The sequence below is a fragment of the Ixodes scapularis genome, unplaced genomic scaffold (genome assembly GCF_016920785.2).
Source record: "Ixodes scapularis isolate PalLabHiFi unplaced genomic scaffold, ASM1692078v2 ptg002695l_1__unscaffolded, whole genome shotgun sequence".
Classification (NCBI taxonomy): Eukaryota; Metazoa; Arthropoda; class Arachnida; order Ixodida; family Ixodidae; genus Ixodes; species Ixodes scapularis.
Window position 1 is genome coordinate 22204 of NW_024610262.1, and position 27987 is coordinate 50190.

General features: G+C 44.2%; 1 pseudogene; it reads left to right on the forward strand.

Annotated features, from left to right (window-relative positions):
* Positions 1-3738: 3738 nt before the first annotated feature.
* Positions 3739-27325, forward strand: LOC121834670 (annotated as a pseudogene).
* The last annotated feature ends 662 nt before the right edge of the window (positions 27326-27987 follow it).

The following is a 27987-nucleotide window of genomic DNA, read 5'->3' on the forward strand; positions in this document are numbered from 1 at the left end:
TGCGGACTCGCGCTATGGGAGGGTGCTTCGTACCTGGTTACAAACGCGTGGAGAAAGATTCTTGCAGTTTCTTAAAATTTACCAAAGACCCCAAAGCGCGAAAGAACTGGATAAAGAACTTGAGGTGAGTACGTGCAGTACTGGTGGACAGTTGCCCTGATGTAAAAAAAAAAAAAAAGGGCCAGAGCATTACACTTTTTTAAATATATTTCTATATCATTTCTTTTAATCGTATAGATGAAAACAATTAAAAGAGGGGTCTTCTAAGTTCTTTAAAGCTCTTATAACTACATTGTATTTTACATTGAACTAGCATCGCGCGTTCAGTGTTTGAAGTTTATTTGGTTTCTCACGGGCCAGGCCTGTCCACATAGCACGAGAACGTTCTGAAAACATTCCAAAAATGCTAAAAAAAAAGAAAAAAAAAGAAAAAAAACGTAGGCAACATACTTGGATTGTTACAAATTTACATAACGTTCTATCAACGTTATCAGAATGTGGCACAGGCACTTGTCGCTACATTCGGGGAATGTTTTCAAAGGGATATTCTTGGAACGACATAGAACATTACCAGGACAGTCAGTCAACATTCAAATATCCTAACAAGGTTCTAAAAACGTCCAAAGAACTTCTGCAACTTTCTTGAAATGTTGCAAATTTATGCAGGGACACCCTTAACTCTCCTCGGAACGTGGCGTGGGTACTTCGGGGCACATTCTCTGCGGCAATTATTTCAAAGATTCTTCAATTACGGTTTGCTTAGGCTACAGCTCCAATAAGCCATACATATGGATCGATGTGGTAAAGCTTTTCACATGGCGATGAATATTTTTTAACGAAAAAATAGTCAGAGTGCAGGCGAGCTGGTGTAAGTTGGACATGATTGTAAACCTGAGACTGGGGCAGAAAAGAGAACACACCAGAAGGTAGAAAAAAAGGAGGCAACGTCTCAAACTCAGCTGCGAAGTTTATTTCGTACATGCCTTATATTTATATACCACAACTCCAATGCCGTCTCTAAAAAGAAAAAAAAAAAGAAAAATAAATGTCATATTTTTTTTCTTTTCTTTTTTATTTTTTTTTAGAGACGGCGTTGGAGTTGTGGAATATAAGGCGTGTACGAAATAAACTTTGCAGTTGAGTTTGAGACGTTGCCTCCTCTTTTTCTACCTTCTGGTGTGTTCTCTTTTCTGCCCCAGTCTCAGGTTTACAATCATGTTCAATATATTTTAATCGAGAGGTACTACCTTACCCAGCGCAACAGCCTGAGCATGCCCTAACCGACAGTGTACTCAACTTCTTTCATTCACAATGCGCTGCAATCGCAACCGATGACTCACTTGATACTTATGGCATCCCGCACTCAACTGCAGGATACACCTTTTTCAAAGTATTGATGCAGTGAACCTCAGATGCTAAACATCGGGTCTATTCAAAACTGCAGCTCTACATACGCAGTGAGTGCCAAGTTCATTATCAAGTTCATTATGAAGAAAACAAGCAGCTCTGCTTGTTTTCTCTCGCCATCTTTAGAAACTCTTCACAGCTGTACACCAAATTATACCGGACACATAGCTCCGCTTTAACCATTGGGACGCTTAGCTGATTTCTCTCATCCGTCCACAAGTTCCCCATCACGCTAAAGACGCGTTCCACAAACGCGTTGCTGCAGGGAATGGAGAAAACATGCTCCATTAGGTTCTGCAAATGGGGGCACCTGACCTCTTTCAAGAATTTGAGCCAGATCGAGCTCGATTTCTCGTCATGTCGAGAAGTCTAGAGAGAGTATTTCTTAACAGACAAAGCTCTGAGTACAATTCATCGCGTTCCTCTTCAAAGTTAATGCCAAAAAGCTCCCCCGAATTCATTACGACGGACATGCTGGGTGCACCTTTGCGCAGATCCCATTCGGCGAGCCTCTTAAATGGGGAATTCTCGAAGTCAAACTTCTTTCCAAGGTACGCAAGGGCCCTGTCATAAACATTCACGAACTCCAGCGTTGCAGCCTGTCCGCCCGGGAGGGTTTCAAGTCCCTGATTAGCCTTTACACCGAAGAACATATCATCCTTCCAGTTAATCAGCTGCTTCCTGAGCTTAGTCATTACAGCGTAAAGTTCTGTCGGCTCAAGATGACTCTTTCCGAGGGTGAGGATCGTTGAATGAAACATTGCAAGGAACGAGTGCATGGAGGGCAAATAGCACTCCGGAAGCGTGATGCACTCCGCAAGTTCATCGGCCTGGTTGCCAATAAATATCCAGATTATTTTTTTCGCACTCCTGCTCGCCCTGACTCAGAAAGTAGGACTTGAAGGGAGCCCAGTTCTTAATCAGTCTGTCTAAGGCCGTAAACAGGCTTAACCAACGGACAGAAATATGACCCAGCACTGCTATATTCCTGATCACAGAAGTAAAAAAAACAACAAAAACGTTCTCAATTCCTCTACACATTTCGAACTAGAAGAAAACTCTTTGAAGACCTTTAGTACAAGGGTTTCCACATCAAGCTTTAAAGACTCACTGCGGGCTTGGCAGCATTGTGCACTACATGGCAATTAGAATTAGCCTTCAACAAGTGCGGCTAATCTTTCTGCATCTTTTGGAAAACGGAGTTGTGTTTCCCATAATTCACAGAAGCGTTATCCGCGCTATACGCTACAGCTCGCTCTAAAGGAAGACCCACCTCCTCCAAACTTGTTGCCGAGAGTTTGCAGATGCCGCCGGAAGTGTCGTCTGCCTGCTCACAGAAGTCGATGAGAGCGTCCGTTATTCCGGCACCATTCACGTCGTAGAAGCGCATGGCGAAGGGGAAAAGTTTTCTATTTTCCCTGTTGGAGGCGTCCGTGGAGAGAGCAAACGGGAGGTTACGGCCTGCTGGGCGAAGTTTCTCGACTATGCACTCCACTGCATAAGGCGCCAGCACATCTTTCACGAGGTGTTCCATCTTCGTTCTTCCAAATCGCATTCTGCAAGCGACGTCGGAATCCGGGAAGACTTTTGACGCTAACTTGCTGCCACAATCCATTGACAGGTAACTGTAGTTGTGCTTGATGCCGTGGAATATGGTGCCCAGTTCTGCAGCAGTCACCTTATCTTCTGCGCTAGAAGTACCTGGAGCGAAGAACTTCGTGAGCGCAGCCGATTGTTTCGTAGTGAGGCTCTTCTGCTTATGTTTCTGCGTTGACGCGTGTTGCTTGACAGCGCTGACGCCATCAAATTCCACCGTAAACGTGCTTGTGCATAAAGTACATCTTGCAGCGGTGGCATCGTCGTTCACGGGCGGGAGCCAGCTCTCGTGCTCGGGTTGAGATCTTTCCGGAACACGCACTGACGTAATTTTCGCTGTTTCGAAGGCGGAGAATTCGCGCTCATGATGCAAGCAAAGGAAGCGCGTAAGTACTGATGCAGATTTTCGCTCTCCCAATGATCAGTATACACTTGAAGGGACCTTGCTTCCAGTATTTATATGCACAACATAAAAAGTGGTTGACAAATAGCGTGGAAGATTTGGTGATTGACGTCGGGAACGCCTCTGTACAAACCAGTATCGCTGCGCACGGTATTGCCCTTCAAGACCCAATCTCCAATAGGATATAGCAGAAAACGGATAGCTTCGCCCTCGGTTCCGCCTCGAACCTTCTCTGTATTTAGCGTCATTTTGGAGAAAAAAACAGACACGTCTCTCGGCACGTAATTAATTTATGGCAGCCATTTGAAAATAGTTAGAAAGCAAGCCTGAACATGGCAGCACATATCGATGCTCTGAAAGAGTGCCGAAAAAACGACAATGTTGGCGTCTTCCTTTGATTCTCTGCGACGGCTGCACTGGCAGTTTTTGAATATCCTCTTATGCTCGCGCAAAGCTTTCCGAAGGGGAACGAATAGCGAGAACAAAGGAAAAAAAACTGTGGAGGTCTGAAGGGAAGGGAAGGTTACTTTTGGGACAGAGGCAGCCAACAAAGTGACAACAGCTGCGAGAGACGCTCAGCTCTTCCAAGACATCGTCGGCGCGTTGTTCTATGAAGAGGGAGGGGAAAAACTACGAGGATCTAAAGTAAGAACAACAATATTACACCATGTGTAGTGGAAGGGGAAAGCTTGGGGAAAGCGCATACGCCGCCCGTCACAGTGGACGGATGAAGCACCGTGCGTTTCCTTGTCAAGATGCCGACAATCGTTAAAGGGTGACTGCAAAAGTGTCTTTTTAAACAGCCTAATTGGGACAAGGATGTCACAAAACAAATCTTCTGCGCAAAATACAATTTTTATAGCATTATTTACGCCACAGGACGTAATTTAGTCGGAGTCACAACTTCTCCACATTTGAAACTCCCGCTCTTTCGACGCTCGTGGAGTGGCTGTTATACGTCACTCCGTGACGTATAACAGCCACTACGTGATGTATAATACCAGCTTTGTGGCGCGCGATTTAAAACGGACGATATAGCCGCAAACTAAAATCAATCTCCCGCAATAAATATTGCTGTAAACATTTTTGTTTTTGGTGGAAAAATTGTTTTGTGACATGCTTGTCCCAATTAGGTTGTTTAAAAATATTTTATTTTCTTTGCAGTTACCCTTAGGAAAGCCAACACCTCCCAGAAGGCTCGGCTATCGGGAGGGCGTGTCGCCGAGTTGCCCCGTCTTCTCGCTTTCCCTCATTTTCCTGCTTTCCAGCTTTCCACCGCAGTTCTGGTGGTCGTTTCGTTTTGTGTTGACCCTACCCCTCTCCCCCGCTCGCCCGCGTACTTTATCTAATCGCGTATCCTCACGGTGTTTGTGTGATTTTAAACATTTTTTTCGTCGACAAATATTTATCGTCATAGTTGTTGAATTGTCGCTTAAAAAAACGCAAAAAAATAATCTAAAAGCAATCGCGCTTCGATGGTTGTCAAGAAACCGGGCAATGACGGCCGGTCTTACATACGTACCGGCAACCGGCCTGCTGTCTAAGAACCGGCCGGGCCGGTCAAAAACCGGGCAGGTGGCAACCCTAATCAAGAATGTTGCGTGTATGAATGTTCATGTTCGCCAACGAACGTTCCTAAAATGTTGAGCAGGTTACCTTGTAGAGAATGTTCGCATGCGAACGTTCCTAGAACGTTCCGAATGATGTTTTAACGTTCCTTCAACATTCAGAACACCCAGGGAATGTTCGCACGACATTGGGTGCTATGTGGGCGGTAGGGAGGTAGAGACGAAAGGCATTTCCGCCTGACTCGGCCTCGACCCCCCACAGTTCATAACAGCACAACCTGCATTAGTTGCCATATACGTAAACTAAACAAAATACAGTAAACATGCACACTTTTTACTCAATATCGTAGACATTATTTTACGAATACAAACAAGGATTGATCTGTCCTCGGACGAGCATATAATATTACAAGAAATACGAAAACAATTTGCAAAACATGTTAAAATTCTAAACCTAGCTAGGTAATGCCACACAAATATAACTATGATTCATATGACATTGATTCGTAATCACTGACGTATAATTAAAAAAAATGATCAAAGGAACAAAAAGTCACAAAATATATGCACACAAGAGGTTACAGCCATGTAACAAACATATTTGTCATTGCAACGCTGATAGGCGCAAAACGAAGCAATATATACTCGTAATATATCTTGTTATGTAGAAAAGTGTGTCTGATGTTACTTTTATATTTATTAAATGATAATGTAAAATCAGTACGCCCTTCAAAAATGTTTAGTAATGTAGGAACCTGATAATTTAGTTATTGTTTTCCATAATTTGTCCCGACCTTAGGAGTCTTGTGTTTAGCGTTTCTAAGGAGATAGGGTTGCGATGGCACTTCATTCATTTGATAAAGTTTTTATTTGTAGATTGTATGCATAAGTTTAAAGTAATAAACCTGGTTTGCTTTAAACTGTTACGTGTTATGCTATGTAATATAGAGTGTTATAAAAATCACGAACATTTCCTTGATAGTTTTCTAAAATGCGCAAAGCCTTTTCTGGAGAATAATTAATTTGCTATAATTTGTGGAAGTGGTTGTCCCCCCATGCCGTAATTCCATAACAAATTTTTGAGTAAACCAAAGAGTAATATAAGTTTTTGATAAGCCACTTCGGTAATAAATTTGCTATTTTATATATACAGCCTACTGTTCTCGATAGGTCCCCTTTTACTTTGCTCACGTGAGTGTTCCAAGTAAGTGTTTCATTAACCAAAAAATGTTTGTTCTATAACCTGAGATATGGGGGTGCTATTATATTGGCAGATGTATTAGACTATTTTCGTGCTAATTGATAGGTCCAAATATAATGTACTTTGTTTTGTCCACATTTAGTTTAACCGTGTTTGTTTCAAGCCATTCTGAAAGTTTCTGAAGATATATCTATATCATTTGCCTATTATTCTAAGGACGCTTTTGTATTGCTACAGAAGAAAACATTGGTATCATCAGCGTTCACCACCGTATGTGGGGAATTTGGGATGTCTGTTATATCATTTATATAAATGAGAAAAATAGTGGGCCCAGTATGGAGCCCTGGGGCGCACTACATGTTTTATTTCTAATTGCTGAGAAGCGGCGTTATTCACATGTACAAACTGTTTACGATTCCAGAGGTAGGACTTGATTAGGCCAGACGCTACGCCACGTACACCACAAGTCTGAAGTTTTGAGAGTAAAATATTGTGTTGTATTGAATCAAAGGCCTTGCTCAAATCTAGAAATAACCCCAGTACGTATAGGTTATTTTCGATGTTGGTTATAATCCTGTCCTTTATATCCGCAAGAGCAAGTTCAGCCGATTTGTCCCTTCGAAAAACAATGCAAAAAAAAACAAAAAAACATTTGCAATTTAATATTTATCGCGCTTTCAAATATTTTTGAGGAGAATATTGCAAAACAGATATTCGTCGGTATTTTTCAAGGTCATCCTTGTTTCCCCCTTTATGCACCGCGCTAACCCTTGCGACTTTGAGTTCGTCTGGATATATTCCTGTTTGCAACATGTTGTAAATAATATGTGCCAGGAATGGGCTTATAAGATTTGACACCATTTTAACTGGCAAGGGTTTTATTTCGTCAGCCCCAGCCGCTACACTTGTCTTTATATCTTTTTTTACCAAATCACTAACTTCGCCTGGGGAAATAGGCTCGAGCATTATAGAGCTTTAGATATTTGTGGTACTGATTTTGCTGTAAGATTCCCTTTCTTGCGGAGAACCAACGTTTATAAAATGCTCATTCAGGGCAATTGCAAGTTCCACACCACCTATATTTCTATAATTTATAGTTCTGTTATGCACACCACACCGGACATGGTCTTGATTTGTTAAGACATTAACCGTGTCCCACAGTTTCTTCGGGTTATTGTAATTGCCATCAAATTTGATCAAAAAGTATTCAAATTTTTCCTTTTGAAGGTCGGAACTAAGCTTATTCCTGATTTGTTTTTAAATTCACTTAGCAGCGCATTATCGCGCGACTTCACGAAACAATGGTACATGTTATTTTTTATTCTAATTCTTTTGTATACGTCGTCATCCACCCATGGCTTATGGAGTTTGGGTTTTGAATTTTTTCCTTGTAATATAGGAAATGCACAATCATATAACTTTTTAAATCCACTCAAAAAATTTCTATAAGCAGTGTCCGCGATTTATTCTAAGTAAATGTCTGTCCAATCAAATCTCTTAACGAGTTCATGAAATATGCTAAGTGTTGTTTCGTTTCTTTTTCGGTAGCAGTAATACTGGGTCGATTTTTTTGCCTTGTTTTGGACGGCGGCTTAGGCAGAAAATGGGCAGGTGGTCACCAATGGTCCTGTGTGCAAATTCCAGGGTACAATTCAGTTTGGTTAATGTTTGTTATGCATAAGTCTATTGATGTGGCACTCTTACTTGTTATTCTGGTTGGTAGCGATATCACGTTTGAACATCCGTAGGACAAAATGAGGTAATCTAAATCTGTCGCGTGAGACTCATTTGTAAGTGTGTCGATATTTATATCACCCATAACCATAAAAGAACGCTTCGTTAAACAAAGAAACTTAAGCAAGTTGTCAAGGATATCAAGAAACAGATTTGTTTCCCGTGGGCGGTCTATAGGCAGCAACAACGCAGTGTTTCCTTTGCGAACAACTATATACACTCGATATCTGCATCCATTACAAAATATTCGTCCACAACAATAAAAGAAATAGAAGACTCTAGATATATCAAAATTCCACCTCCTCGTTTTTTTATCTCGGTTTAAATTTACGCAGTTGTAGTTCGCAAAACTCGGCAGTATCTCGTCTTCTAGAAACCATGTTTCCGTGAACAACAAGGCACCAAAGCGCTAACAGAGGGAATCAAAAAAGAAATCAAGGGCGTCTTGTTTCCTTCTTATACTTCTAATGTTTAGATAAATTGCAAAAAAAAAAAAAAAAAAAAAAAAACCATGGCTTGTAATTTCTATATTTATCATTGAATTGCTCACTATTTAAAGTATTTACATGACTGAGCATCCATAAAGGTGAGGAGACAGTATCAAATCGACGAGTGCAAAAGCTCAAAGTCTGCGTCCTCCTTTTTAAATGAGCCGTACACACAATCTTCAAAACTTTCAAGCCATCATCCTTACGCGCAAACACTTTCCCACCCATAGTCCAGACGTACTTCCACCTGACCTCTTTTTGTTGTTTACCGATAGCTGCTCTCAGCAGTTTGCTTTGTCGTGTTAGGTACTCATCGACAAACACAGGCGTCGTCGTCATAGGGCTACAGCAGTGAGCTTTTTTTTTTGCCATCATAAGGACAGCATTTCTCTTCGTGCGTTGTATGAAGCTCACGACGTTGTTTTGCTCGCCTGGTTTTGATGTTGGTACCCTATGGCAAATATCCATGTCTAAATTTGTAATGGACTCCTCCAGTACGTCACCAATCATTTTGATGACGTCATAGGGATTGCCCCCCTTCAAGCACTCCTTTTAGCTCGAGGTTATTTGAGCGTTGGTACTGCTCTAATTCCTCGATCCGCTGACTCAGTATTTTATTTTCATTTTGTCGATCACAGTTTCTCTTAGTCAGTTCCTGGAGTTCCTTCCTTAGTTGCTTTGCGTCGCTTCCAATCGACTCAACTTTGTCGCAAGAGTCGCTGCAGAACTTCGTACTTTGCTTTAAACTTCGTAGGTCGGCTCTTAATTCGCGGTGAAGGTCGTCGAGCGCCTTTGCAAACTCCTTAGATTCCTTAGCTACTTTACCATCCTTAGTCATGATAGCCAGACAGACACGGGAGATACACTGTAAGCTGTGTTCGGCAGCAGTGCATACAAACCAGACTTGTGCTTTTCTCCAATACTCTACTCAAGATACTGCATTTCAAATACTTTTTGAGGTATCTTGCTACCTTGCAAATACTTTGGATCGAGAGTATTTGATACTGTATCTTAATTACATTTCTGAGTATCTTGTACTCATTATCTCAAATTCATTTTTGACATTCCGCTATTTTTTTAGTTTTTCGGTATAAAGTGGCGTGGGCGTGGTACGAGCAAACGTAAACATTCTTTCGAGCAACCGAATCCTGTTACTAGCGCCGAGAAGCTAAGGTGATCTAGATTGTGCTCGTGAAAACGCCGCTCTTGTGCCGACCGTAATTCATATTTCACCCCGAAGTTCGCACAATGAAGGTTTTCCCCTCGCCTTCCCAAAGGCGCCTTTTGTTTTCTATGGTTTCCCCCCAAAAATGCTCAAACAAAAGGAGTGGTTTTACGGAAGATTACCACTCTGAGGCGCAACCAACGACAGCAATGCAGACTGTATTGTCAAGAAAATAACAAATAGAAGAAAATGAGAAGTGGACACAAAAAGACACTTTCTTTTTGCTTGGATATTTAACCCCGCTAAAACAAAACGCCGAGTTTTTTTCTTCTTTTTGTTGTTAGGCCGGCCTTTATTCCTCTCACCAACAGTCTCTAACCGAGCATTGATAAGCAGAGAACAGCACAGGAAACGGACTAAGAGCAGGATAACCTTTCAAAATGCCAACAAAGCATTCCCTTAACGTTGAGTGCCTTTCTTAACGCAACCTACTTGAAGAAAATGCGAACAGTGCCGTGGCCATTATGTGGGCTCTTTTTGTTATCCATTCGCTCATTTCCGTATCCCAAGTTGGTTTTCAGTGAACTCCCCATATATGGAAAAATGGATTGCATTTAAATGATGCGCCTAAAGTGGGCCACAGGACGTGATATTCAGCGATGTCCAAATTGCTAAAGCAACGTGTTTTTTTCTTGTTCCATAAATGGTTTGTAACATTTCCTGCTTCCTGCTGATATCCTGCTTTCTGCTGATATCCTGCTTCTTATAGTTGAACTGCCTAAAATAGCCCTACGATGTTTTTTTTTAAATTTTTTTGGCTGTTTTGTGTGGTGGCGCGCTATTAAACTATTCTGGTAAGCTAGATTTACGCAACTGTATATTTGTGTTTGTCACTGATGTCGATACAAATTACGCAATGCGGAAGTATCTTCAAAAATAATTGAATTACATTCTTAAGTATTTCTACTCTACCCAAGATACTTTAAAGTGAAAGTAATTTGAGTATTAATTATTTTTAAATACTTTATGAAGCAGGCATTTAGTAACTTAAATACTTTTATCGAGTATTTTGTCCAACACTGATACAAACAGACTATTCGGGGTGCGAAAAGTATCTCACCTGCGAGCAGAGTAGAATGCTTAGAACAGTGCCTGTGTTGCACCGCTGCCGAACTGAGCACGAAGCGGGGACCGTCGCTCCTTTAGCAGACGATGGCAGATGTTGTGGCCCGTGTCCTGTTGGGTGCCCTGTCTTCTCCCGGCACGAGCGTCGTCGAACACGCTGTTGATGGTCAAGCGACGACGTTGCCGATCCTAGCTTCAGTTTGGGCGTATTTGCGAGCAGAATGCTTAGAACAGTGCCTATGTTGCACCGCTGCCGAACGTAAATCAATGATTACTGGAGAGGTCTTGTACAACACAAGTAAAAGATGGGTCTAATACAATTAAATAAACAACACCAAAAAGGGGTCCCCTACTTTGCAGGTATTAAAATTACGATGCATTTTACAGATTGTACTCGCATCGAGAGCTCGATGAAGATCTTTACCAAAAAAGCACATCCACGGAATTTGATGTATACCAAGGAAAATAAAAAAAAGAGCGAAATACTGCGAAATCGCGGTAGACATGAAATTCTTTAAGAAACTGACAGCCTCAATATTAATAATAATAATCGACTTACCTCAATGGCGTACGATTTGTTTCTCATGCTGGCCTGCACTACGTTGGTAATGCTCTGGAGGTCGTCGTCGACACTGATCAGAATGACGTGATTTGATTTTACGGCATTTTCTACCTTCTAAACTTAGCTAAGTTCTTCACAAAAAAAAAAAAGAAATGCACATTGCGGAGGCCTCTATGGCCATAGAGATGCACTTGTTTTTGTCTCTCGTTAACCGACACAACTCAATGAAAGCGCCCACTGCAACAGAGGCCAGCAAATCTATCGTGTCATCTGCTACCAAAGCAAAGCGGAGTGTAATCCTTCAGATATGGCTTTCATCGTTTAAATACGGCACTGAGACGACAAGAACATCTTCATAATTAGATATCAAGAAGTTAGGTTGCTTACAAAAAATATTTACTTACTTCGAAACAAAAAATCGAGCCTCACGTGGAGTCTCCATGCATTAGTGATTAGTTCATAGCAACGTCCCTATCAGCGGTTTGTTTGGACCCAGACGCCATGTTGTGACGTAGTCACTTACGGGGTCAATCTTAACACAAATAATCACATGTGATGAGAAACTACCATTCTATCTTTTCAAATTAACAATCGCCAGTCCTGACAAATATTTTTGTGGATTGAACGCTATTGACTTTGGACACTACTTCAGCACCAGTCCATGGACCCTATGTTTTTGCTTATACTAAACCGACTTAATTATACCAACTTCACAGCCGTACCCAAACCTGTAATATTGTTAAATGGTAAAGCAACGGGAATACTTGAGGACATGATGTGATTTATACAAGCGGAGATGGAAATCCAATAAAAAGGTCAAAGAAAAATACACATGCAGCAGGGAAATTTCCCAGAAAAGATGACGAAAAGGTGCGTGGCGCGCCTTCCCACTTGGCTCTGTAGGGGGTTACTTGGTAAACCGACATAAACTAAGAACCGCCCGGTCTTGCGGACATGTTCTTGTGGTTTCGCACATAACCAAATAACAAAACATCACTAAAAAGGAGTGGATGGCGAATACGGTTGGTGGCGTGCCACTCCACTTAGGGTTGGCAGGGGGTTATCTGGCGAGCCACCCCAGCCCAAAAAACCGCACGGCCTAGCGGACTTGATCTTGCGGGTTCGCACAAAAAAAAAAAAAAAGAAATAGGTAGCCTTATATAGGATAAAGTGTGCTGCACGCAAACACCTAAAATAACGGAACCCTAAAAATCAAAAAGGTCCTCATGACAAAGACAAAAACAAAAGTTCGTCAACTTCAAAAGCCATCATATCTAAACATACTTGCAGCAATTAAAATATTACGACCAAATATGCAATATAAAAGCTAAGATAATTTTCAACATGGCAGGTGAACAGTCATATTTGACTAATTAAAAAAGCTTCAAAAATGGAACTAGACAGTGTGAAGAAAATATACATTAATGTAAAAAAGAAGAAAGAAGAAACCTCCCAATTGATAAAACATCTGCAAAGGGGAAAAATAAAACATTACCAATGAAAATAATGTAAAAAGTACACATGTAAATAAATGAAAAAAATGTACATAATACAAAAAAGTAGATCTGACTTTAAAATACCGTTTATTCCGTTGTAATCTGCAAGTCCGTTGACAAACATCTCAGGTAATAGTACACCCCTACATTTCCTTATAAGTATTAAAATCATTATTTTTCATTGAGCGACTTAATATGTTGGAACTAGGTAGAGAACCGCATTAAAAACCTAAAGCTCGGATCACACTAAGAAATAAAAATGTTCAGATATTAGCATATTAGTTTTTCGGTTGCACAATGGAAAAATCAAAATGGCAGCCGGATAGCGTATTTTTCTCCTAAATTCAGCTTCCTATCACTTCATGGCATATTATTCAACACACCATCAAAAGCATTCTTCACAAAAACGTGCAAACCATCACACCAATGTAATTGTAATTCTTCAATGAACGACTCCAATTTCTCTAGCCACACTATCTAAATAGTAATTCATACAAAATGTCTGCATCCCAAACCCTTATAATTACATTTCCTAGCTACAAATGAATTACCATCTATTAAACACCTCCAAGATTTTATCACTAAGCCTTAATATAGTCAGATTTCTTACAGACACCAGATGAATCTGTACCATACTTAGCATTTCGAATTTGTTTTCTTCCTGGGTAAAAAATTGTTTCCCAAACTTATTTGAAAGAAGCAGTTCCTATTCCGCTTACAAATCGCCACGGTGCGCTGAGCCGAGGGTATTGAAAATATTAACCCCATTAATTATCTGTGACTATAAGTGACCAGCGTTTAGTCAAACATCCAGAAACAGTTTCTAAATCTGCTAGAACGCCCTAAGCACGTGAAAAGAAGATATCGCATTCAGAATCGTCTGCTTCCCCAAAAGAAAGTACCCACAACAAATCGGCGGGGAACCTCCCCAACCGCAAGTCCCCCTTTTTTTTTCACAACAGAACTTTCCGGGTGCCACCCCCTCCCCCCCCCCCCCCCCCCACACACACACACACACTTTCCTCCTTGACCCCTCCTCTCTCTCCCCCTCTAATCATGCTCTCCTTCCTTCTTTCCTCCTCTTCGTCGAGCGTAGTGCGACGCCAGAGGAGTCTGTGTGGCGCCAACACATGAGAAGGCCGTAGCGCTCCGAGTGGGTACGACAAAATGTCGGAGAAGGAAGGCCATGGTGCAACTACGTGAGAAGATATCTGGTATCGACTTGAAAAAAAAATTGTAGGAGAAGCGCAAAAGCAAACTCACCCACCCTGAAAATACACGCACACCAGGAAAACGGTCACCCACGTCGCGCTGACTTACAACTCAAATTGCATTTTCGTCTTCTTTCTTTTTCTTTTACCCGCATTAAATTTGTCATATCTCACTTCGTTCTACTCTGTACAAAACAAACAGCAATGTGTATCACACATTACCTTCGAGAGTCAAAATATAACAATTATTTTTCAGTAAGCGTTATGGATGGACTACTAACACAAGTGTCACTCCTTTTTATGATGTTAGCTACTTCTATTATTTCACGTGTTAATTGGTGATGTTTCTTTCCAATTACGGTGCTATTTTTGAAGTCCGCAGTGCACCCACAGTCACGGCAGTGAATGCCCAAAAGTTCTGACTTTGCTAATTGGGTGTTGTTGTTATGTTCCCTTAATCTGTCATTTATATAAAATAATGCGCATAACACGTAAAGCCAACTTAAATTTTGCTTATAGTATTAATAACACACCCCTAGAACTTGTAAACTCATACAAGTATCTGGGTGTGATTTTAAGTGCTGACCTTTCCTGGAAACTTCATATTAACTATGTGACTAACAACGCCAATCGAATGCTTGGTTTTCTCAAACGTAACTTTTATCTCGCCCCATCATCATTAAAACTATTCCTTTATAAAACACTAGTTAGGTCCAAGCTAGGGTATGCAGCTTCCATCTGGGATCCCTCTACCCTTTCTTTACCTCGTTGATTCACTTGAAGGTATTCAGAACAGAGCTGCACGTTTCATAATGGCCAATTATAACCGCACCGCAAGCGTTACATCAATGAAAGATAATTTGTTACTCCCAAGCCTCGCACATCGTCGCGCAGTCTCTCGTATTTGTCTTTCTTATAAAATCTATCACCATATTCCTCAGCTTAAATCACAACTAGTCATTTCCCCCCCCCCCCCCCTACTTTGTTTCAGCACGCCTTGATCATCGTCACAAAGTCGGTGTCCCATTTTGCCACTCTAACGTTTATTATGACTCTTTTATTCCCAGGACTTCCAAAGACTGGAATCGCTTACCTGCATCGCTCACATCAATTAATGACCACGCACCTTTTTGTACATCTATTGCCAATTTCATGTTCCCTGTTCTTTAAGTATTGTATATTTTGTTCCAATTGTTTATTATATGTTTACTATAGTTCCCACTCCCCTCCTTCTGTAATGCCATGTGCCCTGAGGGTAAAATAAATAAATATACATCTTCCAGTTTATCCTATGTACTGTTTGCCGCATGAGAAGGGAAAGGAATAAATCACTCCTTCTGAGCAAGGTCTGTATGGGGTTCTATGCCTTTTAGTGCAGTCGGTATAAGTTTTTGATATGGCGTTAACGTTTTTACATAGGCTTGCGAATTTGATCGGGGCGGAAAAGACTACATCGATATTTGCGCGATTCCCAATCTTCTTCAGGTTATGAGAAATGTTATGAATGTAGGGGATGACTACAGGTCTTCGGTTACTGTATCTGTCACGTGGCTTGCGGGGTATTACGCGTTACCAATTTTGAAAGTACCAAATGTATATTTATGATTATTCCCGTAACCGCTGGACTTCGTGCAGTCCCGCAGCTCCCCACACTCTTCAAATAAACCGACTCCGATGCGACATCCACCCTCATACGGGCTCCGATTGTGGTAAATTTACGTTGTGTGTGAGCTGCTGGCTGTCTAAAAAGGAACGCTGAGACTTTCAGAAGGGAAGGGAAGCGAAAAAAATCCAGTATTCGCCGCAGGGAGCGCACACGAGCAAGATATGGGTCGACAATGTTAAGCCCTTCGTCTCACACTGCTACCACTGCTCTCGTGTTTGTTTCTTTTGATACGTGGATTCGCGGAACAAGTCCTGCTACGGTTTGAGTGACATGTGCGACGACTGACTGACGCTGACCTTGGTCGATTATCGGTAGACCTATCTCTCGACAAAGAGAGACTTCTAAGAGTTCGTGTTCAAATGTTTTCGTGATGGATATTGTGGGACGTATGGATACGATCGACAGGTGATAAACAACTTATTTACGGGCTTTCGTGGTCATGTAGAACGCGAGTAAAGTGCTGCAGTCGTTCTTTTTTTCTTTAAATTTTGTGATAGAATGGAATCTCGTCGCTGTCCGTGTGCAGTTGCGTCGACATTTTTAAATATGCGTGATAATATTCTAGTTTTCACTGGAAGGAGAATAACAAGTTTGTGTAATTATTGAAAGTGCGTTGTTTGTGCTTTAGTGTTTATTTATACTAATACTTTACTGCCTTTTTGCGCGTTTATACTAGAATCTTAACTGTATGAAGGTAACAGTGTTATTGTATACAAAATAAGTTATATTTCGTCTTAAGGAAGCTCGAGCCCATAGGGAGAAGTAAAATTATTGACTGTAAATAGTGGGTTATACTACCCCTGCCACACGGAAAAGTTAACATATGTATATTATATGATAAGGAATTTAATCAACTCGCTGTCTTGAGTAATTATACGAGCGTCGCAAGCTGATTTGTTGACTCCATATATTCATTCGATAAAAATTACATTAATTTTGCCATGTGGTCGGGGTATAATGCGAGAATTCAGTAAATGCACGCGATAACATCGCTTACATGATCGTAAGTGACACCTGTCTAGCCGTGTCCGCGTTAACTACGTCTACCTGATTTTTAACTGTGATCTGTTTTGCCGTGTCCAATCACTGCGTGTCTCGCCATTTTGTCAAAAAATTTCTGTATGAAATATGCATTCCTACAGCAATAATTGCGTGGCTCAATGTTTTCGACTTAAATTAATCTCATTTTTTTATAGACGCCTTATGCGCATACCGCGTGCCAATTCGCACTAGCGGTGTTATATTTCGCCCGTGTAATAAAATGTTTTCTAGACCCGTTGCTTTGTGCAGCTTTCATTTTAGCTAATAAGACAAGCGCATGTGACTAAAAGCGCGTTACGACGGTCAGTCCACGCGCGTTGTCTTGGCATCGACGCGCGCCCCCGATGGCATTCCTTAGCGACGTCACGACAAGAGCGCTACGGCCTTCTCTTCTAGAAGGTGTTGATGGTACATCTGGCGTCGCACTACGCTCGCGGAGGAGGAGAAAAGAAGAAGGGAGAGGGAAGGGGGAATTGGAGACGAGGCAAGAAGGAAGGAGAGGAGGATTAGAAGGAGAGAGCGAGAGAGGAGTGGGTGAGGGGGGAACTGGGGGAAAGCCCAGGAGAGTTTGTTGTGAAAAATAAAAAGAGGGACTTGAGGCTGGGAAGGTCACCCGCCGATTTGCTGTGGGTACTTCGTTATGGAGAAGCAAACGACTTGGAATGCAATATCTTCTTTTCACGTGCTTAAAGGCCGACGTACCACCTCGGTTTTCTGCAGGGAAGATAATCCTCTTACCGCTCCCCTCTCCTAAACTGCGAGGGAACCAAGTCGGAGAAAGGAAAAAAGTGGAGAGGATATAGAAAATGAAGAGGTGGGTAAATATGGAAAGCGCGAAGTGTAGGTCAGCCTTTAAAGGGATGCTGATCCGAAATTTGGATTCCACAAAGCACGGCAGGTAGAGCGTGCAGCGGGATGCTACAAACACCAAAACATCACTCTACCGCGATATCTCAAACGGATAACCGTATCTTAAAAAAAAAAAAAAAATGGAGGCGCATTTGACAGATATGTTTACGCCTTGTCTTTTTGAGAAGGAGAGGGAACGGCCTCGCGTCTTCTCTGCCTCGCCGCCTTGGGGGGCGAAGCGAAGAGAAGAGGAAACGAGATATCTTGACGTCACGCGCCTCGCCGGCCTCGTTCAATCTCGACCTCGTTTTCCACAAATACGGCCGTCCATTCGAGGTATCGCCTTACGAATAGTGTTGTGCGGATTGTAGCAAAACAATGCAGCAGCTGTAGGCGGGACTCTACTACCTACAACACTGTACTCGTAAGGCGATATCTCGAATCGACGGCCGTATTTTTGGAAAAAAATGAAAGCCTTTTACAACTCCCTGTAACGCCGAATTAGAGCGCAGCTCTTGAAGAGGAGGAGGGAAGGATACTGAGAGGAAGGCATACCCTCCTCCCTCCTCCTCACGTCCTTATCCTGTCTGCTACTCCTCCCTCCGAGCGGCGTCCCCGTCGGCTCACGAGGGTCACGTGACCTCACGGGGGTCACATGATGCCTACGAGGTCACTTAACGATGACGACAACGTCACTAGTGACGTCACCGATGACTTCACCATCACTAGTGACGTCATCAGTAACGTCATCAGCAACGTTACTAAAACACTCAGTTGGGAAACTCGCCGTCGAACCCTGGGCCGCTGGCGTCCACCGAGACCGAGCTAAATGCGACAACAGCGCCACTCTTCTTCGTTTGTCTGTACTATGGTGAGCTCGAGCTTTTTGAAAGCCTGTTTTTTGCGTAAAAACAAACCGAAAAGACTCTTTGTGTATGAAATTTATTGGAGTTTAGTACCAAATGATGGGCGCGTGATGTTTTTATCATCTTTAGTTCGCAAGGTTTTGCGGAACAATTAATATTGTTTTTATAAAACCATGCCTCAGCGGGCCTTTCAGGTAGCGCGTCCCGACCTAGGTGCATTTTAACTTCAGTACTTCAGCGCGGCGCGTCCGCCGGGGAGACGGGGGTTCGCCCCTGTCAAAGCCAAAAATAGAAGTCACGTGCAGTTTCTCGAGTGGCCGCTGTGGGAGAAATGGTGGCGTTGTGTTCGTCATTAGCTCGGTGCTCGGAGACAGATTGGGGCCATATTTTTAGGGCTGTCTCTATGGGAGTTTCCCAACTGAGTGTTTTAGTAACGTTGGTCATCAGTGACGGTGACGATGACGATCCGAATGCCGATGATGTCATCCGTGACGTCACTGATGACATGATCAGTGCAGATGACGATGCCAATGACGTCGTCAGTGACGTCACTGATGACGTCATCAGTGACGTCACCGATGACATCAGCAGTGGCGATGGCGATGACGTCACTAATGACGTCATCAGTGACGTCACGCGTCTCATAATGCACCACGCAATTACGCCGACGCCGCTCAAGCCGGAAATGGGCGCCTAATGGTACGTTTACACCTCGTTCGGCGGCAGAAATAGATCCCGGACCTAAACGGCTCGCCGCCGCGTTTTCCGCCCAGCTTTTGCCGCTGGAGCGAAACGCTGGGCGGAAAACGCGGCGGCGAGCCGTTTAGGTCCGGGATCTATTTCTGCCGCCGAACGAGGCGTTTCGCTGACCGGATGTGACATTCTTGCGCAGCGCGACGCTGCCTACGTCACGAGTACGCGTTCTTCCGGGAGCAGCAACGCCGGGGGAGACAGCCGAGATGGGAACTCTCGCACCTTCTCGACATTTTCGACGGGATGTTACGAGAACAGCTGCCGCAGCCGGCGCCACCACCGCCGCTCGAAGGAAACAGATGTAAACGCAACCCGCTCGTCGCCGCCGCCGCCGGGAGCGGATCCGCTCCCGCGGCAGCGGATGTCTTCTCAGGTGTAAACGTACCATAAGAGCCGCGCTCTAAAAAAAGGTCGAGATTGAACGAGGCCGACGAGGCGCGTGACGTCAAGCTATCTCGTTTCCTCCTCTCTTCGCTTTGCCCCCTCAAGGCGGCGAGGCGGAGAGGACGCTAGGCCGTTCCCTCTCGTTCTCGGAGAAACAAGACGTGAACATATCTGTCAAATGCGCTTCCTTTTGTTTTTTTAGAAAATACGGTCATCCGTTCGATATATCATGAGTGATATTTTGATGTTTGTAGCACCCCGTTGCACGCTATTGCCGCCGTGTTTTGTGGAATCAAAATTTCGGTTCAGCATCCCTTTAAAGGGACACTGACAGGGTATTCATGCTCGCCGAGGTTTTTAGTTGTACGTGACAAATGAGAGCCCAACTACACAGAACAGAATTTGCGGCTCGAAATTCGGTTTCTTTCCGCCCGAAAACTGCCGATCGAGAACTGGCCGGTTTGAGTCGCTCTCACTCTCTTTTTCGTGGTCACGGGCCGTTTTCTAAGGCTTCGACGCGATTACCAAATTTAATCAAAGTCGTGGGTCATTGAAAGCACACAGTCAACACTAAAAGATAGAAAAAAATATGAAACCCATTTTTGTGGCTTCCAAAAAACTGCAAATACGTTGATTGAAAAAAAAAAAAAAAGGTTGCACAGACAACCGGAAGGATTTTGTGCGTTCACTACTGCATAATTCTCAACATGCCGTCGTTTTGCGTTTCGTGGGACTCGCGGGTGGCAGCGGACGACGGGCGTGGGATCTCTACGTCAGAACTGTTGTTCACGGTACCGGAAAATTTTGTCTTCCTTCGAAAGAGAAATTTTGTACCGGTAAAAAGAACTGATATTCATCCCGCACGACACGCCCGACCAGCAAGCCGACTGCACGAAGTCGTCGCCGAGCCGTCGTCCCTTCTCGTAGCTGAAGACATCACTTGCTCAGACGTCAAGCACGAAGTGCGTACATCGAGTTGAATACGCACGCGTACGGTTTCTTTACTTGGTGCGAATGTGACCAATACGTGGTGCTGCCCGACTTCAAGCCTGGAGTGCATGTACTGGAGGGAAATCGGCAGCAAACTTTCCCACATACAGTCGACCGGATGCATTACTACGAACGACTTTGAAGTTTAAGAGTGCATCCTTCGTTACTTGCATTTCGGAAGCCAACCGGATTCAGTTCTTGACACACTCGTCGTGTTAGGTTTATATAGCCTATGGAAAACTCGAAAAGTGGATACGGATGGTGGTGTGGTCAAACTTTCTTGGGTAAACTTAACAAACATAGCCATATTCGTAGGCCAAAACATGCTCGAAAATTATGAAGGATATGATGAAAGGAAAGAAGTTGTACAGAGCCTCAGTCGTTCATCTGACATGATTTAGGTTATATTCAAAACATCTAGCTTATATAACTACATAACTCTTTTTTATGAGATAAAGCTCGTCGACATGCGAAAATACTAATGGATTCAGGCTTGCTGCGGCACCGGCCGGACATCAGAATGCCCCCCCCCCCCCCCCCCCCCCCCCCATTTTCTGCACCCTGCGGGGTCACGTAGGTTATGAGCAATGCATTCTGGGAATTCAAGAAAGAGTCTATTTATTTTCACGAAAAAAACAAAACAAAGATGTGCACACGTTTTTATCGAAAATAAAAAAAGTTATTCGTATGTTAGAAAGTCGGCGGCATTGATACCAATCTTGACTGTGCAGGTGGAGGAAGAGATCTTCAACAGCACCAGCTGGGGGGCTGGGATGCCCGTGACTTGGGGTGCAGAGAGGGGGAGGGGGGTCCAAATGCACGTGTATACTACTGGGCAGGAGATCGAACTATAGGGGCGCTTTATGGAGGTTGTTGTCCCCACAGCCCGGTGTTTACTAACACAGCATAACGAAGAAATTGAACCTTGTCATGTACGGCCTGCACACGAGCGCTTCGCTCTGACCAGTGCTTTGGTCGCACAAGGAACGGCCTTCGAATCGTCATCTTCGATATCGCTGATCAAAAACAAACAAGAAAATTCGGTTTGTTGTCCCCACAGCTGAAGCGTGCCGCTAGAGGCGTGACTGTACGATATACTCCTCTATAGGGTCGGCTGGATTTCGGGGGGGAGGGGGGGGGGGGGGGGGGAAAGGGCTGAAGCCCCATAAGCCCCCCCCTCCCCCCTGGCTGTGCTCCTGATGCCAAACAAGTGAACCATATGCTCAGTATCCTTAGCATTCTCTCCTGCATGGTGGCTACATGCAATGATACCTGCCAGGGGGTCTGTCGACAATAAAAAAAGTGCGAAGTGTGTGCAGAGGAGCGTTAGATCACGGCAGGCCTGTGGCACTGGTAGTCGACATATCATTACGTCTTGTTGAATGAATACTGTAAACGACTTAATTTTCGAGGGCTCAAATTTTCGCTAATCGGGCCAAAGCAGAAAATTTTAAATTATTCGCGGGTTTTAATTTTCGCGAATCGAGTGTAGCTTCCGTAACGTTCACATATTGCTCGAATCGTTCGCTGGACGTATTTTTCGCCAATTGTAGGCGATGCGCGAAATTCGCGAAAATGAGGTCTTCGCGAAAATTTAGTCCTTTACAGTATGTTGTGTCATCCTTCAAGGTGGACAGCAGCAAAGGAAACCCAACGCTGGCCCCTGTATGTGTTAGGCTGCTCTTACAAGAGGACAGCTGCAAACTGGGTTTGTTTTTACAGAGTCATTTTGCTGGTTGAAAAGTTGGCGCTTCGCTTTGCTTGCATTTGCAGGACTTCCATTGCCTTTCTTTGCAAAACTTTTGGTTGTTGTGTTCCACGTCTTGCGCTTTGGCTTGGCTTCTGTGTTGTGGCGTTTCTTCACAGTTATGCCCATGAAGAGACAGTGCTTACCAGCTTGGGTCTGTCTGGGTGAGTGGTTCTGATAGACGGAACGGGAAGTTCAGAGCAACAACTGGTGTCTTAACTGTTGCGGTACACTGATCAGAGGGATGATAAAGTCTTCGGTTCCCCATACCGGACCGGGATACCTTGTACACTGTGCAAGTCCTTCGAGATATTTATGCGAGGTTCTACTCCGGCGGGATGCAGCTGTAGGAACAAGACTCGTGAAAAGTTACCTCGAGTTCCAACATAGCCTGGCATAATACAAAATATAATGAGGTCTATATTCAATTGTACAGTACAATGGAAGGCCAAAATACAAGATGGATAACCACTGAGTGTGATGCAATCGGTGGAAAGGAGGCATCCCTGGGAGTATGGTGCCCGTGGCATTGTTGATCTGTATATACTCATGTGGCGGTCGGTATATGCTTGTGTTAACTGACTGCTCGACAAAATGAGTGTTGCTAATTGCGCGAATTTGTTTCGCTTTGCTTTCATTTATGGGACGATCCTTTTGGCAAAACTTTTGGCTCTCGTGTTCCACGTCTTGCACTTCGGCTTGGCTTTTGTGTCATTGCGTTTCTTTTCTGATACGCCCCTGAAGAAGAGACAGTGCCTACCAACCCGGCCCTATCCGGGCCAGCGATTTTGGTTGATATAACGCGAGGTTCGCAGCACAACCTACCCACCGGGGGGGGGGGGGGGGGGGGGGGGACGACAAAGTCTTCGGCTCCCTATCTCGAACCCTGGTACCTCGTACACTGCTGCAAGTCCCTCGTGTTATATATGCAAGGTTTGACTCTGGCTGGACGTAGAGGAGCAAGACTTGTAAAGTTGTCCCGAGTTGCAACGAGACTGGCCATAAATTGCGATGTAATGAGGTACGCTTGTAGCTGCATGGTATGCAAGAAGGCCAAGCCGTGAGGTGACTGACATTTAAAAGTATCATTAATAAGCTGTTTTTGGCTGCTTTTATTCCACTAGGAATATGGCATGAAAAGGCTGCTGTACCACTTGCAGGCAAATATCCGAGTTGAGCAAAAGCTTAAAATAATGTGCACACGAAGTGGTACAAGGATTGTGGTGTAAAACTTGCAAGAAAAGGCATTCGCTGCTAGCGTAAGAATTAACCAGTCTATCGGGTTTTGTTCCAGCCCAACTTAAGTTAGTGGAAGAACTCTTATTCCCAAAGGAACCATTTCCTTATCACAGAACCAGCATGCATGCAGCTCACCCTTATGTCGTTGGCAGATCTCTGGAAGTATGTCCCAGAAAAATTGCAAATAGTTCGGGAGAGCCTCGTCTTTTAAGACTGCAGAAGGCTGAGCAACACAACGAAAGGCGACTGTATCTGCAGTTCAAGGTAGATCAGGTGCCATGGTAAACATGTCTGCTGGGTGACATGGCTAGGGGCTTCGCATCCTTTCAATATTAAATGGTGGGAAGTTGGTGAGAAGGGGTTTCCAACCTCTTTCACACAGAAGCTTTGCAGATCTGGTGAGGTGTGTAGGTCTTTTCATGTGACTGACAGAAAGCTTTTTTATGAACCTGAAGGAGTAGATGCACCACAGATTCCAGATGGAGACGACCTTGACCACCTCTTGGGAATTTCCACAGCATGTCCACCATGGTACAGCCTGCGATGGCAAAGAAGACAACGCAAGAGGGTGTACGAGCTCTTATCGAGCAGCATTCATGACTTTTGTTTTTGGGCAGGAAGGAGGAAAGAATTGTGCTTCCATTAATTTGCCTTTGGGGGCGACTCGCTGCCACTGCACCATTTTGAAGCGCAGCCACAAATTGACCAGAAGGGCAGCAACAGTCTCGTTCTAGACCCCACAGCCGCATCCATCCTGGCCGGGGATGCAGTCATTGGTCCAAAGAGTGGACACGACGATCCAGTCCCCCTTGGGCATCAACATATGCAAAATCCTGGCCGTGAAGACACCGAGGAAAGAATAACCCCAAGACATCTTGAGCTGTCCCCTATTCATTTTGCTTGGAGAGGGAAGAAATCGGGGCACCGTGGAAGCACAGAACTGTAGCCCAGGTTGCCCTGTATGTTAATCATCCTTAATAATATCCCCCGTAAGGTGGCCAGGTGCAGTCGCCTACACCAGTGGTGCTCTGTCACACACTAGAACGGAAGCTGTCACAACAATGCATGGACAGGGTTGGGGGGGGGGGGGGGGGGGTTCAGCTTGCGATGGTAAGTGAATAAATTACTTTTGTTGAATTATTGCCTTGTGTCATTTTTCAAGGCTAGCAGCAGCAGGAAGAACCCAATAGTATCTGGTGAATTTTGTTTACTATAGTCAGATACAAGTAAGATTGAGCTAGAGGCTACGCCTCCAGTACGAGATTTCTACCTTCAATAGCTTTTTAACGTCTTGCGAGTCAAAACGTGACTATACTCGCCGAGCGCACAATGAAGGCGAAGCATTGGTGCATTTTTGGCTTGTATTGGGCTATAATAATCCTATACTTAATATGGTATGATCAACTGGGAGACCTATGCAGTGGACATGTTAATTAAGCATCAAATTTTTAAAACTCTTTCAGGAAACACAAACTGAAGACACAGGCACTTATACCAAGAGCGTTTCTGTGTTTACATGTTTCAATCGGGTACCAGAAGCATCGACTGAAGTGATTCACTGCGAGACCAGTGACTGTGGCGTGCAGCACAAGCCAGACGTTGCCAGCAGGCATAGTGGTCCTGACCATAGGACAAGCTTCTTTGCAGGCTATGACTCCATTGCAAAGTCTGCCACTGCTCTTGAAGATCTATGCAGCGTGAGCCAAGTGGTATTTGCTTTGCTTTTAAGCCTACTTCCCATTTCTTCCGAACGCAAGTGTGATCAATGATATTGTAGTGAGTGCGCAGGCGAGCTGGTGGAAATTAACCATTCTGATGTTAGCTTGAGACTGAGGCAGCAAAAAAGGAAGTTTCAAAGTAGAAGAAAAAGGAACAGTCGAGGATACGTCTCTAACACAGCTGAGTTAGAAACGTATCCTCGACTGTTCCTTTTTCTTCTACTTTGAAACTTCCTCTTTTCCTGCCTCAGTCTCAGGCTAACATCAGAATGGCAAGTGTGATGTTTCAATGGAGAACAGGCTACTTCTCTTCCTGATGAAACTGAAACTTGAAATTAGCTATTCATCCCTCGCCATTCTTTTCTCTATAAATGAAACTTCTGCATCGCGGCACTTCAAGAGTGTGCTGAAGACCCTTGCCGTGGCAACGAAAAAATTGATTTTTCGTCCCCCAGCTAGAGTTATTCGGGCTACGATGCCAGACAGCTTTAAGCTGCACTATCCAGGCTGCGCCATAATTATTGACTGCACAGAGATTCGCACTGAGCAGCCGCCAACTGTGCAGCAACAACGAACGCTTTATTCCAACTACAAAGGGGGATAAACATTGAAATTTTTTAGTTGCTATAACACCAGGCGGCATTATTTGTTTTCACTCCGAGGCTTTTGGAAATAGGCTACCTGATGCGCATGTCACTGTCAATTCTGTTTTTTAAATCTGGTTCAGCCTGGAGATGTGATTCTTGCAGATAAAGGATTCCCTGGAATCCGAAAAGTTTTAGGAAATGGAAATGCTGTGCTTGTTATGCCACCATTCCTTCATGGACCCCAATTTGACGCAAAAGAGGTTAGAGACACGTACAATGTTGCAAAAGTGCGAACACACGTGGAAAGAATGATTCAGAGAATCAAAGTGTATAATATCTTAAACAACCGCATTCCGATTGAGCTCATTCCATGCATGACAAATGTCTTCCACATGTGCTGTATTCTTGCAAATCTTCAGCCACCAATTATTAGGCGTTAGTAACTTCTGCATTCATGTGTCAAACAGTTCACCAAAATATGAATCTGGCAGTGATGATAGAATGTCGTCTTGAGAACATGGCGTGAATCGGGATGAAAAAGTGAAAGAAAAATAATTTTTTGATTCACTTGAGCAAAATGTTTGTGCAATGAAAACCGACATGTAGAGATTTATTATGTCATAAAAGCTTCTAAGGAAGACAGTTGTGTCTTTCTTCCTAATGAATTTCATTAATTTCAATAAAACCCAGAGGTGCCCACAATGCCATAAACGTCGGATTGTAGAATTTTTTTTAAAATCTCGATTCAGGTAACGTCACTTTCTCAACAATGGACCTTTTGTAGAAACGTTGGTTTGAGAGTAAATGGTTCTATAGTCAGTTACAGGCTAAGAAGGTAGCGGCAAATGCCCCTCAAAGGGAATCAGATATCCCTCCGCCACCTCCGCATCCAATAGCGTCCCACCGCTCCCGTGACGTCGCGGCCAACGCGCGAGGAGGGTCTTGCCTTTCTGTACATATTTGCTTTATCTTTCGACTTTGACTTAGCATTGTGGAAGCCGCGAGAGGGAGATTAGAGTTTTCCCCCACCGACGGAAACAAATACGACTTTCGGGGATTAGCCCCCCCCCCCCCCCCCCCCCCCCCGATGGATACACAGGCTGCTTTCAGGGGCTCGGTTCCCTCTCCGATGAATACAAAGGTCGCTTTCTTAAAAAGTGGGATCGGAGACAAGTGGGAATCCATTGAAGCGGGACAAGGAGCGTTTCCAGTGAACTCTTCTTTCGACTGCGGAGAGATTTGAAACGGGCGCATCACACTTGTGGGAGGAGCTTCTCCTACCTTCTTGACTTGTAAAGCGCGATCCAAACCAACGCTTCTTTTTGCGCCTGTAGGTCGTGCGGCTGCGGATGTGACGCATTTCGTGGCGTTTTTGCTGTTTCCGGGCGCGCTTTCTGAGACAGAACCGTGCGCTTTGGTTTGGACGTGCAAAACTTTGGGCGAGCGCGCACGCGCGCACGCAGGCACACGCGCACAAGCAAAGTGCAACTGCGGCAGACTGGCCGGCCAGACGGCGAGAGAAAGAGAGAGAGAGAGATCGCGTTGTCATGTTGGAAGAGAATAAAAGGGGGGGAGGAGAGGGCAGCCAGACGGCGAGAAACGCGGAGCCGGAACTAGCTTGCCCTCCACCGATTGGCCGGGACACAGGAGCGCCCTACTACGTCACCGCGCGTTTTTGTGCGCGTTGAGAAAAAGTTGAAATCAACCAACTTTCTTGTGCGCGCCCGGAAGGGGCGAAGAAGCGGCGCGACGTCACGAAAATACGTCACATCCGCAGCCGCACGACCTACAGGCGCAAAAAGAAGCGTTGGTTTGGATCGCGCTTAACCGACTGTAGTACCCTCCGTCTCTTCCTTCTCGCTCAGCAGAGAGCGAAGATGGTTTCTTTGTGTTGACTACGGGGCAGAAGATAACGCATGATGGGGACAAAGGCGAGTTTGGGAAAGCCGTATCTAGGTTACAGCGCCTCAATGGGTGAACAGGATGTGGCCGACGCTTTAGGTGTCGAACGGGTGGGAGAGGCCGTGCGCACGAATTGTTTTCTAGTCACTTTGTCTCGAACCCAGTAGCGCGTCTAGGTGGCAGCACATATTCGCCAAAAGGTCGATTTAGCATCGTGCCCCCTCTGCTAGCGTCGTATCCTGGTGAATTTTTTGCTATGCATAGCTTATTTATTCAGGCCAAAATTTAA